The sequence below is a fragment of the Planococcus citri genome, chromosome 1 (assembly GCF_950023065.1).
Source record: "Planococcus citri chromosome 1, ihPlaCitr1.1, whole genome shotgun sequence".
Lineage (NCBI taxonomy): Eukaryota > Metazoa > Arthropoda > Insecta > Hemiptera > Pseudococcidae > Planococcus > Planococcus citri.
The window spans coordinates 4,538,311-4,548,961 of record NC_088677.1 but is presented as its reverse complement, the minus strand read 5'-3'; the positions used below and the strand labels follow the sequence as shown (position 1 = coordinate 4,548,961).

The 10,651-nt window shown below is 36.5% G+C and overlaps 1 protein-coding gene across 2 annotated transcripts in view; it reads right to left on the bottom strand.

The window, feature by feature from the left end:
* The window catches only part of T48 (FU domain-containing protein T48), a 240,197-nt gene that overhangs the window by 165,400 nt on the left and 64,146 nt on the right, over positions 1-10,651 (bottom strand). The window lies entirely within an intron of this gene.

Here is a 10,651-nt window from a genome sequence, read left to right as displayed (position 1 = left end):
AAACAAACTCACTCAACGTTGCAAACGTGAATCGAGAGGCTTGAGACACCACCAAAAAGACCAATCTCATACAGAATCGACCCCTTCAACCTCCCTCCCCTCATTCACCATACGCATCTCTTTAAGAATGTTGAACTACGCGAATCCTCGCATTACATCGAGTGAAATAGACTAAAACAATTCTTTATCGGAGCGGATATCGTACAAACCGCAAAAGAAGGCAGAAAAAACGCAGCCTGTTGCCGATATCGCCAGATACAGGAATCGTTTAACCGCATCTTCGTATTATAGATGATTAGTTGAGAAAACAAGAAGACACGGTGCACTGGTGCAGCGATGCGAGGGATACGATAGAGGAAGCAAGTAGGAAAAGAATGAGCTACCACAGCTTATAATATCTACGATACCTATCGCTCTGGTCGTCTTTAATTTATCACCGTTAGTTTTGGCAACGTGTTAATCAAGCACATATTCCGATTCATCGATATCTCGCCATCGCATCGCCTCGTTATCGTACAAAATCATCTTCTCGTCCGAATTGATGCTGCGGTCGGCGGAGTTTTAAAAATAGATACGTCAAAGATGTGTAAACTATTAATGAATGGCCATGTGCTGTGTAGGATTTTATAGCTCAAGCACCGGATATTTGTACCTTTATACGGCGTTATCCATTATTGACAGAAATGAACCAGCTAGGGACCTGGTAATCTCCTTTCGTCTCTTTTTAGTAAAATCAGATAGCGATCGAGAGTGTGTACCGATATTGGATAGCTTTTTAGTGAAGCTTTAGGGTATTCGCTACGCTCGGACAGCTCGAAGCTGTGTTTGGTGGTCGTTGGTCATGATATAATTGGGTATTTTATGGTTGAAATGGAACGTGATGTGACACAGATTAGCCATATTGTTCATTCGAATCACCAAATGACACAACCATATCTTTTCATCTCTATTTTTCTATTTTTTTTTTTTTTTTTTTTTCATTTTGAGAGATAATGAGGATTTTTTTGGACATTTTATACTTGAGAAATAAAATAAAAGTAATAAAAAAAAATTGACAGTACTTACATTTTTTGTAAGCTAAAAAAGTTATAAGTTAACTAAATATTTGAAAATTGAAAAAATAATGTGATAAAATGCTAAATTAATTCAAAAAATGTTAAAAATCACAAAAATTGGTAAAGTGAGAAAAAAAAGTTGGTAAAAGATCATTAAAATTGTGTAACATAATATGCATCACCTAAAATTCATGAAAAAACAGCTAATCTTATTGCATGAAAATCATTCAAAACTAATCGTTCAGAAAAGCGCTTAATTGAAGAAAAATTTGACAAAAATTGGAGTTGATTCGTTCGCGAACGATGTGTTCAGAAACAATTAATCATTCGAAAACGACCGAATCACATCAGATAATAAACTACACAACAAAACGAAAGTGATATCTACCCTAATTGATCAACGGAAATTGGTGAATAACTAAAGAACGACTGAATCACAAGGAAATCAATAATTCAGATGATGCAGAACTAGACAAAACGAAACGATCTTCAATTTATCAATAAAAATGTTGAATGTTTCGTTCACGAACGATATGTTCTGAAAAGGAAAATCGTTCGCGAACGAATGAATCACTGAAAAAAGAATCTAGTAGGATGACATGACGAGACTTGGCAGTTTCATTTAATCCTGTCGTCAAAATTTTGACTCAATTCGTTCGCGAACGATTTGCTCATAAGAGAAGAATCGTTCGCGAACGAATGAATCACTGAACAATCACATTAGGTATATAGATGACATGACGAAACTTGACAATTTCATTTAATACTGCCGTTCAAATATTGATTCAATTCGTTCGCGAACTATTTGCTCAGAATCGTTCGCGAACGAATGAATCACTGAAAACAGAATCTAGTAGGATGACATGACGAAACTTGACAATTTCAATTAATCCTGACGTCAAAATATTGACTCAATTCGTTCGCGAACGATTTGCTCAGAAGAGCAGAATCGTTCGTGAACGAATGAATCACTGAAAAAAGAATCTAATAAGATGACATGACAAGACATGACAGTTTCAATTAATCCTGACGTCAAAATATTGACTCAATTCGTTCGCGAACGATTTGCTCGGAAGAGAAGAATCGTTCGCGACGAATGAATCACTGAAAAAAGAATCTAGTAAGATGACATGACGAGACTTGACAGTTTCCACTAATCTTTTCATCAAAATATTGACTCAATTCGTTCGCGAACGATTCTTCTCTTTTTAGCAAATCGTTCGCGAACGAATAAATCACTGAAAAAAGAATCTAGTCAGGTGACATGACGAGACTTGCCAGTTTCAATTGATCCTGTCGTCATTTGACTTAATTCGTTCGCGAATGATTTGCTCGAAAAAATAATCGTTCGCAAACGAATGAATCACTGAAAAAATAATCTGGTAATATAACATGACGAAACTCAACAGTTTCAAGCTTATCATCAAAAACTGGACCCTTTTCGTTCGCGAACGATTTGTTCACATCAGAAGAAAAAAATTGTTTGCGAATGAATGAACAACTGAAGAACGCGAACGACTGAATACTGAATCACTTGGAAATCAAATCAAAATAATACACTACAAGATTCAATCTATTTTACTCTTGTGAGGTATGGATGACACGACAAAACCCGACAGTTTTGATCCTGTCATAAAAAATCGGACTCAAGTCGTTCGCGAACGATTTGCTCAGAATAGAAGAATCATTCGAGAACGAATCACTGGAAAAAAGAATCAGATACTACAGATGATATGAATGACCAAACTCGACAGTTGCAATTCTTTCATCAATCATTGGACTCAATTCATTCGCGAACGATTCACTCAAAATTGAAAAAATCATTCAAAAACGACTGAATCAGTAGTTCTTGATCAATTCCAGTGAAAAAAGTGGCCGAATTTAATTTTTTTAAATCCATCAATAAAAATTGAAAGCAATTTGTCAGTGAAGAGGTGGAAGAATCGTTCGCGAATGAATGAGTCGCAGGTAAATCCTCAAAACCATCACAAATGGTTTTTTCACGTTGTGGGAGGAGGGGGGGTTGAAAATGGAAGTGCGTTCGTTCACGAACAGTTTTTTTCCATAAATTGTCACTGGAAAATTTTTTGAATTGAACAGGTAAAAATGGATTCTGAAAATAAGCGTCAAAATTCGCTGGAGGCACCAGAACGACTTGAATTCATCACCAGTCGACCTAAATAGCGTGAATTTTAAAAATTTGTTAAAAATCAAAAATCAGTTCCAGAGCCTGAAAATTTTCCTGCAGGCGTACATTGGCCTGTCCTCTATCAATTCCCTTCCACTTGAGATACGTGCCTTATGAGCCTTTAAGATCCCTAATATCTGAAGAAGTGAAGATTGCATACATCGTATAATCCGACACACTCGTTCATTTCATCCCTTATAACGTTCATTATTTCCACATCATAAACTCACGCATCGTAAAATACGACGAGCTTTTCCACCCTTTATACTATTTTCAATTAGGGTTCTCTCCAAAGCTCATTTTTTCGAGTAAATTTTCCTTATTAAAAAAGTAATAATAATAAACGTCGAGTACCTAGGCTGGAAACTATCCGTCGACATTTTCTACACAGTCTTGGCAAAATTTCAATTTTACACTAAATAATGAAAACTCGATAGATATAGCGAAAATACAACAACATAGAAAAACCTCGCGCAAATAAATTACGCCAGACGCGACACGAGCGATGAAAAAAAAAAGGCGCTGTTCGGAGCCGGAAAAACAAATGTAATAAGGGCTTTACAATGGAAAATAATTAACTAAAAAGGAAAAACTAGACGCAGTCAGTAACATGGTGTCTTACGCTTGTGTACACGTAGTTATGTTCATTGTTAGCGTTTTTACGGAGATAAAATGCTGAAAAAACCATGCGGATAATTCATCTAACGTAAAAAGGGAAACATCCATTAAATGAGGTGTGCCTTAGACGACAACGACGACTTTATCGTGAAATATTACACGACTCGTTCGAGGGAGTCTTTACGTACGTATATAGAAGACGTAAAAACAGATTATTATGAAAGATTAAGGTACCTTTCTAGAGTTTGGGATTGTTTTTTCCCCCATTTTTTTTTCTGCGGCTATGGCAACGTATTGTAACTTTATAGCGTCCGGTTGATTTGTCTTGTCGTATGCTGCGAAATGAATGTCGAAACGAGGCACCGCAAAATATGATATGAAATAGCTGCTGAAATATTCAGTTTATTTTCAAACATAGGCTGCACGATGAAAAGGGAATAGAAAATTGTATTTTCGTGACAACGTGACGTGGTTCCCACTGAGAATTGTAATAATAAGATTTACTCGTCGAGCATGGTATCAGCATCATGTTCTGCCTTCGAGAAAATACATAAGTATAATCCATAAATATTAAATCGATCGAGTTATTTTTTTTACGAAAGTAAACTTATAGTCTGGGTAGAAATTACAAAAGCTTATCATATGTACTTTTGTCACATGGGTAATTTATTTAATTGATCAACGACTTGTTTTAGGTCAAAAATGGACACCTATAAACCAAATTCAGCTTTTCACCTCAATTTGGTCAAATTTTGATTTTTTTCCAAATGAGAAAAGGGTCAATTTCAAAGTTTAAAAAATGTGTCAAAAATTGAGAAATGAATTTCAGCTGTTTAAATTTGGCATGATGCCATTTCCAATTTTTGGCTGAAAGATTTTGCTAAAAAATCGAAAAATGAATTCCAGAATCTGAAAATTGCGCTGAACACATTATAGGTCAGCCGAAATCGCAGATTTTGCGTATCAACATAGGACTTGCACGAAATTTTTCAAACTTTACAAAGGTAGACCGAAAGATCATGCAAAAATTCATCACCTGTCAAAATTTCAAGTGCTAAAGTGCGTTTTTCGATTTTTGGTGAATTTTTGAAAATCCAATTTAGGCCAAAAATGAGGGAAAAAATCAAAATTTTTCCAAATTGACCAAGCAAGCTGAAATTTGGGATATACCCTATTTTCGACATTCCAAATCGACTGGAACTGGTTTCAACCTGTTTTGAGCAGTTCTGGAGCCTCCAGCAAATTTTTGAAACTTTGAATTTTCACAAAAGGGACTTCCCCTATAAGATGGGTGAAACGGCCTTTGATCCATAATGGATCAAAAGTGGTCCAAAAAGTCACCCTTGATGTAAAAACTCTTCATACAAATTTTTGACCACCCACCCCCTCCCCTTCCGGAGAAACTGCCCCCTAAACATCAAAAATTCAAAGATATATTTCTCGGAGGGGGGTTGACGAAAATTTTTGAAATTTTCACAGATTGTGTACATCATGTAGGGGTACACACAGTAATTTTTTGAAATTTTTCCCCCACCATTTTCTTAGTTTTTCAGGGGGTTGAAAACTTTGAAGGGGGGCAGAAAAAAATTTTGGGGGGGTGCCATGGCTGAATTTTTTTTCAAAACTTGCTCATACCCTAAGGTATAACATATAATTTTCCCAAGGTCCCAAAGGGGGGTGCAACATGGTCAAAAAAAATAAAGTTTGAAAAAAAACGTGTATCTCCCGTACTACCGCGCGTTTTTTCAACACTGTTCCACGGCACCACCGTGAGAAAACTTCACCTATCGCGCGCTCTCAAACTTGGATTTTTTTTGAGAACCCTACTGAAATACCATAATTGCATTCAGAATTTTTTTTGATGAATATTCTCTAGGATGGTGTGGTGAACAACAGAGGTATTCCTACAAGAATTTTCAACCCCCTCCCTTCATATTTACCCCTCAAAATAGCGTTTTTCAACTCATTTTGTGCTACCTATTTAGCCTACTCACAATGAAAATTGGGAGGTACAATTTTTGGATGTACATATTTTTGACCTCTAAGTACGTATCATATATTTTTTTCGAAATTTTTGTTTTGGTGTGTCGTGGTGAAAAATTGAAAAAAGATATCAAAAAATGTGGTAAAAATTTATGTGGGGGCTGAAGGCAGGAGGGGCTAGATTAGTGTAGTAGAAAATCTGACTTCATATTCGTGCTCAGCGGTAACGAATCATGCGGAAACGACACCTCATTCATTATTGTTTAATTCTCCCAAATATCTCATTTCACCCACCCCCCCCCACTCTACGACACCTTTTTTCAATTTTTCACCACGACACACCAAAACAAAAATATGAAGGGAGGGGGTTGAAAATTCTTGTAGGAATACCTCTGTTGTTCACCACACCATCCTAGAGAATATTCATCAAAAAAAATTCTGAATGCAATTATGGTATTTCAGTAGGGTTCTCAAAAAAAATCCAAGTTTGAGAGCGCGCGATAGGTGAAGTTTTCTCACGGTGGTGCCGTGGAACAGTGTTGAAAAAACGCGCGGTAGTACGGGAGATACACGTTTTTTTTCAAACTTTATTTTTTTTGACCATGTTGCACCCCCCTTTGGGACCTTGGGAAAATTATATGTTATACCTTAGGGTATGAGCAAGTTTTGAAAAAAAATTCAGCCATGGCACCCCCCCAAAATTTTTTTCTGCCCCCCTTCAAAGTTTTCAACCCCCTGAAAAACTAAGAAAATGGTGGGGGAAAAATTTCAAAAAATTACTGTGTGTACCCCTACATGATGTACACAATCTGTGAAAATTTCAAAAATTTTCGTCAACCCCCCTCCGAGAAATATATCTTTGAATTTTTGATGTTTAGGGGGCAGTTTCTCCGGAAGGGGAGGGGGTGGGTGGTCAAAAATTTGTATGAAGAGTTTTTACATCAAGGGTGACTTTTTGGACCACTTTTGATCCATTATGGATCAAAGGCCGTTTCACCCATCTTATAGGGGAAGTCCCTTTTATCAAATGGAGATGGAAAGCTGAAATTTACTCTACACTTCAATTTTAACATCCTCTGAAGACGACTTCAGTTGGTTTCAAATCATTTTATAGCCTCCAGCGACTTTTTTGAAAATTACTGGAGCCTCCTGTAGATTTTTGAAACTTGAAATTTCCCCAACATTAATTTATCAAATGGACTTGGCAAGCTGAAATTTACTTCGCAGACTACATGCTGGATTCAAATGGTTTTGAAGCTTCCAGCTACTTTTAGGAAAGTTCAATTTTCCAAAAAAAAAAACGTCATACAACCTCTCAAAAAGTCGAAAGAGGCTCCAAAACGACTTCAAATCCACCAGCAGTCAACTTCGTAGCGTATTGAAATTAGTTTGCAGAATGAATTTCGACTCTCCATCTCAGTTTGATGGAATTTTGGGGAAATTTCAAGTTTCAAAAATCTACCGGAGGCTCCAGTAATTTTCAAAAAAGTCGCTGGAGGCTCAAAAATGATTTGAACACACCTGAAGTCGTCTTCAGAGGGTGTTAAAATTGGAGTGTAGAGTAAATTTCAGCTTTCCATCTCCATTTGATGAAATTTTGTGAAAATTTAAAGTTTCAGAAATCTGCTGGAGGCTTCAGGAATTTTCAAAAAATCGCTGGAAGCTACAAAACGACTTGCATACACCGGCACCTGCAGTACTTCGTAACGTATTGAACTTGGTTTTTAGAATAAATTTCAGCTTTACAACTCCAATTTGATGGAGTTTTGTGGGAATTTCGAATTTCAAAAATCTACTGGAGGCTCCAGTAATTTTCAATAAAGTTGCTGGAAGCTATAAAATGATTTGAAGCCACCTGAAGTCGTCTTCAGAGGGTGTTAAAATTGGAGTGTAGAGTAAATTTCAGCTTTCCATCTCCATTTGATGAAATGCTGTGAAAATTTAAAGTTTCAAAAATCTGCTGGAGGCTCCAGAACTGCTCAAAACGGGTTGAAACCGTTTCCAATCGATTTGGCATGTCGAAAATAGCTTGTCATGTTTAACGAATTTTGGTCCGCTTGTAGAAAAAAATAAATGAAAATGTGAGTTGATGAAATTTTTAAAAAAAATCCAGTTCTGATCAGAATCCTTTTGAATAACTCGCTTTTTAAAAAAAAATGTTCTTCGGCTGCCCAAAATTCGATTTTTAAATATTTTTTCCAATTTTGCGAGAAAATAAATCCTGTTGGGAGACCTATGGAAGGTTTTTTCTTCTAAGGAGGATTCTGACCATATGATCAAAACTTTACAAAAATGCTTAAAACTTAAATTTTTCATTTTTTCAAAATTTCTTCTCCATTTTGTGGGTTTGTTTTCTTGATAATTGCTGAATAATTTTTTGAGATTATGAATTTTGTGAAGATCATATTTTTGGGTTGGGAGGGTGGGTGATAAGTAATGGCTTATTTAAAGAACGCTTCTTTATGTCCAAAGGTACTTTTTTTTAGCAAATTTCCAAATTGTCTTTCTTTTTTTTTTAAATTGATTGATTTTTGAAACTTGAAATTTCTCCAAAATTTCATCAAACTGAGATGGAGAGTCGAAATTCATTCTGCAAACTAATTTCAATACGCTACGAAGTTGACCGTTGGGGGGTTTTAAGTCGTTTTGAAGCCTCCAGCGACTTTTTTGAAAATTACTGGAGCCTCCAGTAGATTTTTGAAACTTGAAATTCCCGCAACATTAATTTATCAAATGCAGTTGGCAAGCTGAAATTTACTTCGCAGACTACATGGTGGTTTCAAATGGTTTTGAAGCTTCCAGCTACTTTCAGGAAATTTCAACTTTTCAAAAAAAAAAACGCCATATAACTTTTTAAAAAGTCGCTGGAGGCTCCAAAACCACTTGAAATCCACCAGCAATCAACTTCGTAGCGTATTGAAATTAGTTTGCAGAATGAATTTCGACTCTCCATCTCAGTTTGATGAAATTTTGGGGAAATTTCAAGTTTCAAAAATCTGCTGGAGGCTCCAGTAATTTTCAAAAAAGTCACTGGAGGCTCTAAAATGACTTGAACCCACCTGAAGTCGTCTTCAGAGGGTGTTAAAATTGGAGTGCAGAGTAAATTTCAGCTTTCCATCTCCATTTGATGAAATTTTGTGAAAATTTAAAGTTTCAGAAATCTGCTGGAGGCTTCAAGAATTTTCAGAAAGTCGCTGGAGGCTCCAAAACGACTTGAAATTTACCTGCAGTACTTCGTAGCTTATTGAAATTAGTTTTTAGAATAAATTTCAGCTTTACAACTCCAATTTGATGGAATTTTTTGGGAATTTCGAGTTTCAAAAACCTGCTGGAGGCTCCAGAACTGCTCAAAACCGGTTGAAACCGTTTCCAATCGATTTGGCATGTCGAAAATAGGGTATATCCCAAATTTCGGCTTTCTTGGTCAATTTGGTAAAGTTTTGATTTTTCCTCTAATTTTTGGCCTGAATTGGATTTTCAAAAATTCACCAGAAATCGAAAAACGCACTTTAGCACTTGAAATTTTGACAGGTGATAAATTTTTGCATGATCTTTCGGTCTACCTTTGTAAAGTTTGAAAAATTTCGTGCAAGTCCTATGTTGAAACGCAAAATCTGCGATTTCGGCTGACCTGTCAATCAAAATGGCCGCCATTTTGTAAGAGAGGCCAACTTTTTTTGGGCAAGTTTGCTTTAAAATGTTCGTTAGGATGTCCCCTTTAAGAAAAAAGCTGTCTTGGAGGATCGGTGGGGGGGGGGGTGCAATTACCCCTATTGTCATATGCCGGTTTGCCGGACTAATATTTCAGAGTCCTCTTTCGATTTCCATCGGTTTGGTCCAAAAATATTGAGCTGATTGGAATACATCACATATCATAAAACCAAAAAATATTTTCACGAATTCCGTTTCACTCTCTCTTTCAATTCTTCCCACACCCAAATCACGATTGAACCAGTTTTCCAATATTTTCGCATTTCAAATTCGTTCCATTCATGTTTATCGACCTACCTATACGTGAATTTGACCAAAATTCAACGTTCAATGTCAAAGTTCACCACCCATATATCGTACAGTACTCGGATATTTACATAATCAAGCCCTGCACAGATCTCGTAGCATGTGTAGGCAAAAATAGGCATTGGGTTCACGAACGCATCACATCGCATCGTCATCGATCCTCTAAATATCGCGTCGAAGTTACCGCACACGATAAAAATTCATACAAACCAGTTTTCACATTGGTTCTTTTTCTTTCAACGTGCTAATAACCAAGTGTGGGAAGTTCGACGAACGAGCCGATAAAATTCTTTACGAGCTTTAACGTAGAGCTCTTCTTCTTCGCATACATTGGCAGCCTTATTAACACTTCATCGATACACTCTCATCGAAGCAGCGATTTTTTTTTGTACACTCGAAGCTCGACGACAGAAATAAGCCCTACACGTATAATCTGTCTCCAGTACTCACCTGAAACATAAAAAAAGCAAAAACAACAACAATGAGTAATCGAATAACAATGCAGGATGAATGGTAAAGGTAAAATAAAAATCACGCTTCGAATGACCAATATAATCGAGCACATCAACACCGAGTCTTACACCTACAACAAGAACCCATAAAAAAATCACCTTCCTTGTAATTAGCGACTAATTAACTTGTCAAGTGTTAATGACAATGCGACGCGACGGAAAACAAGCTGATTCGACGTGAATTGATTTTTATATTTCTAACGAACTGGTCGATACGGCGGCTAAATTCGTTGTTAATTGCTCGATGTAGCATCATATTCTACTATAGGTAAGGTACA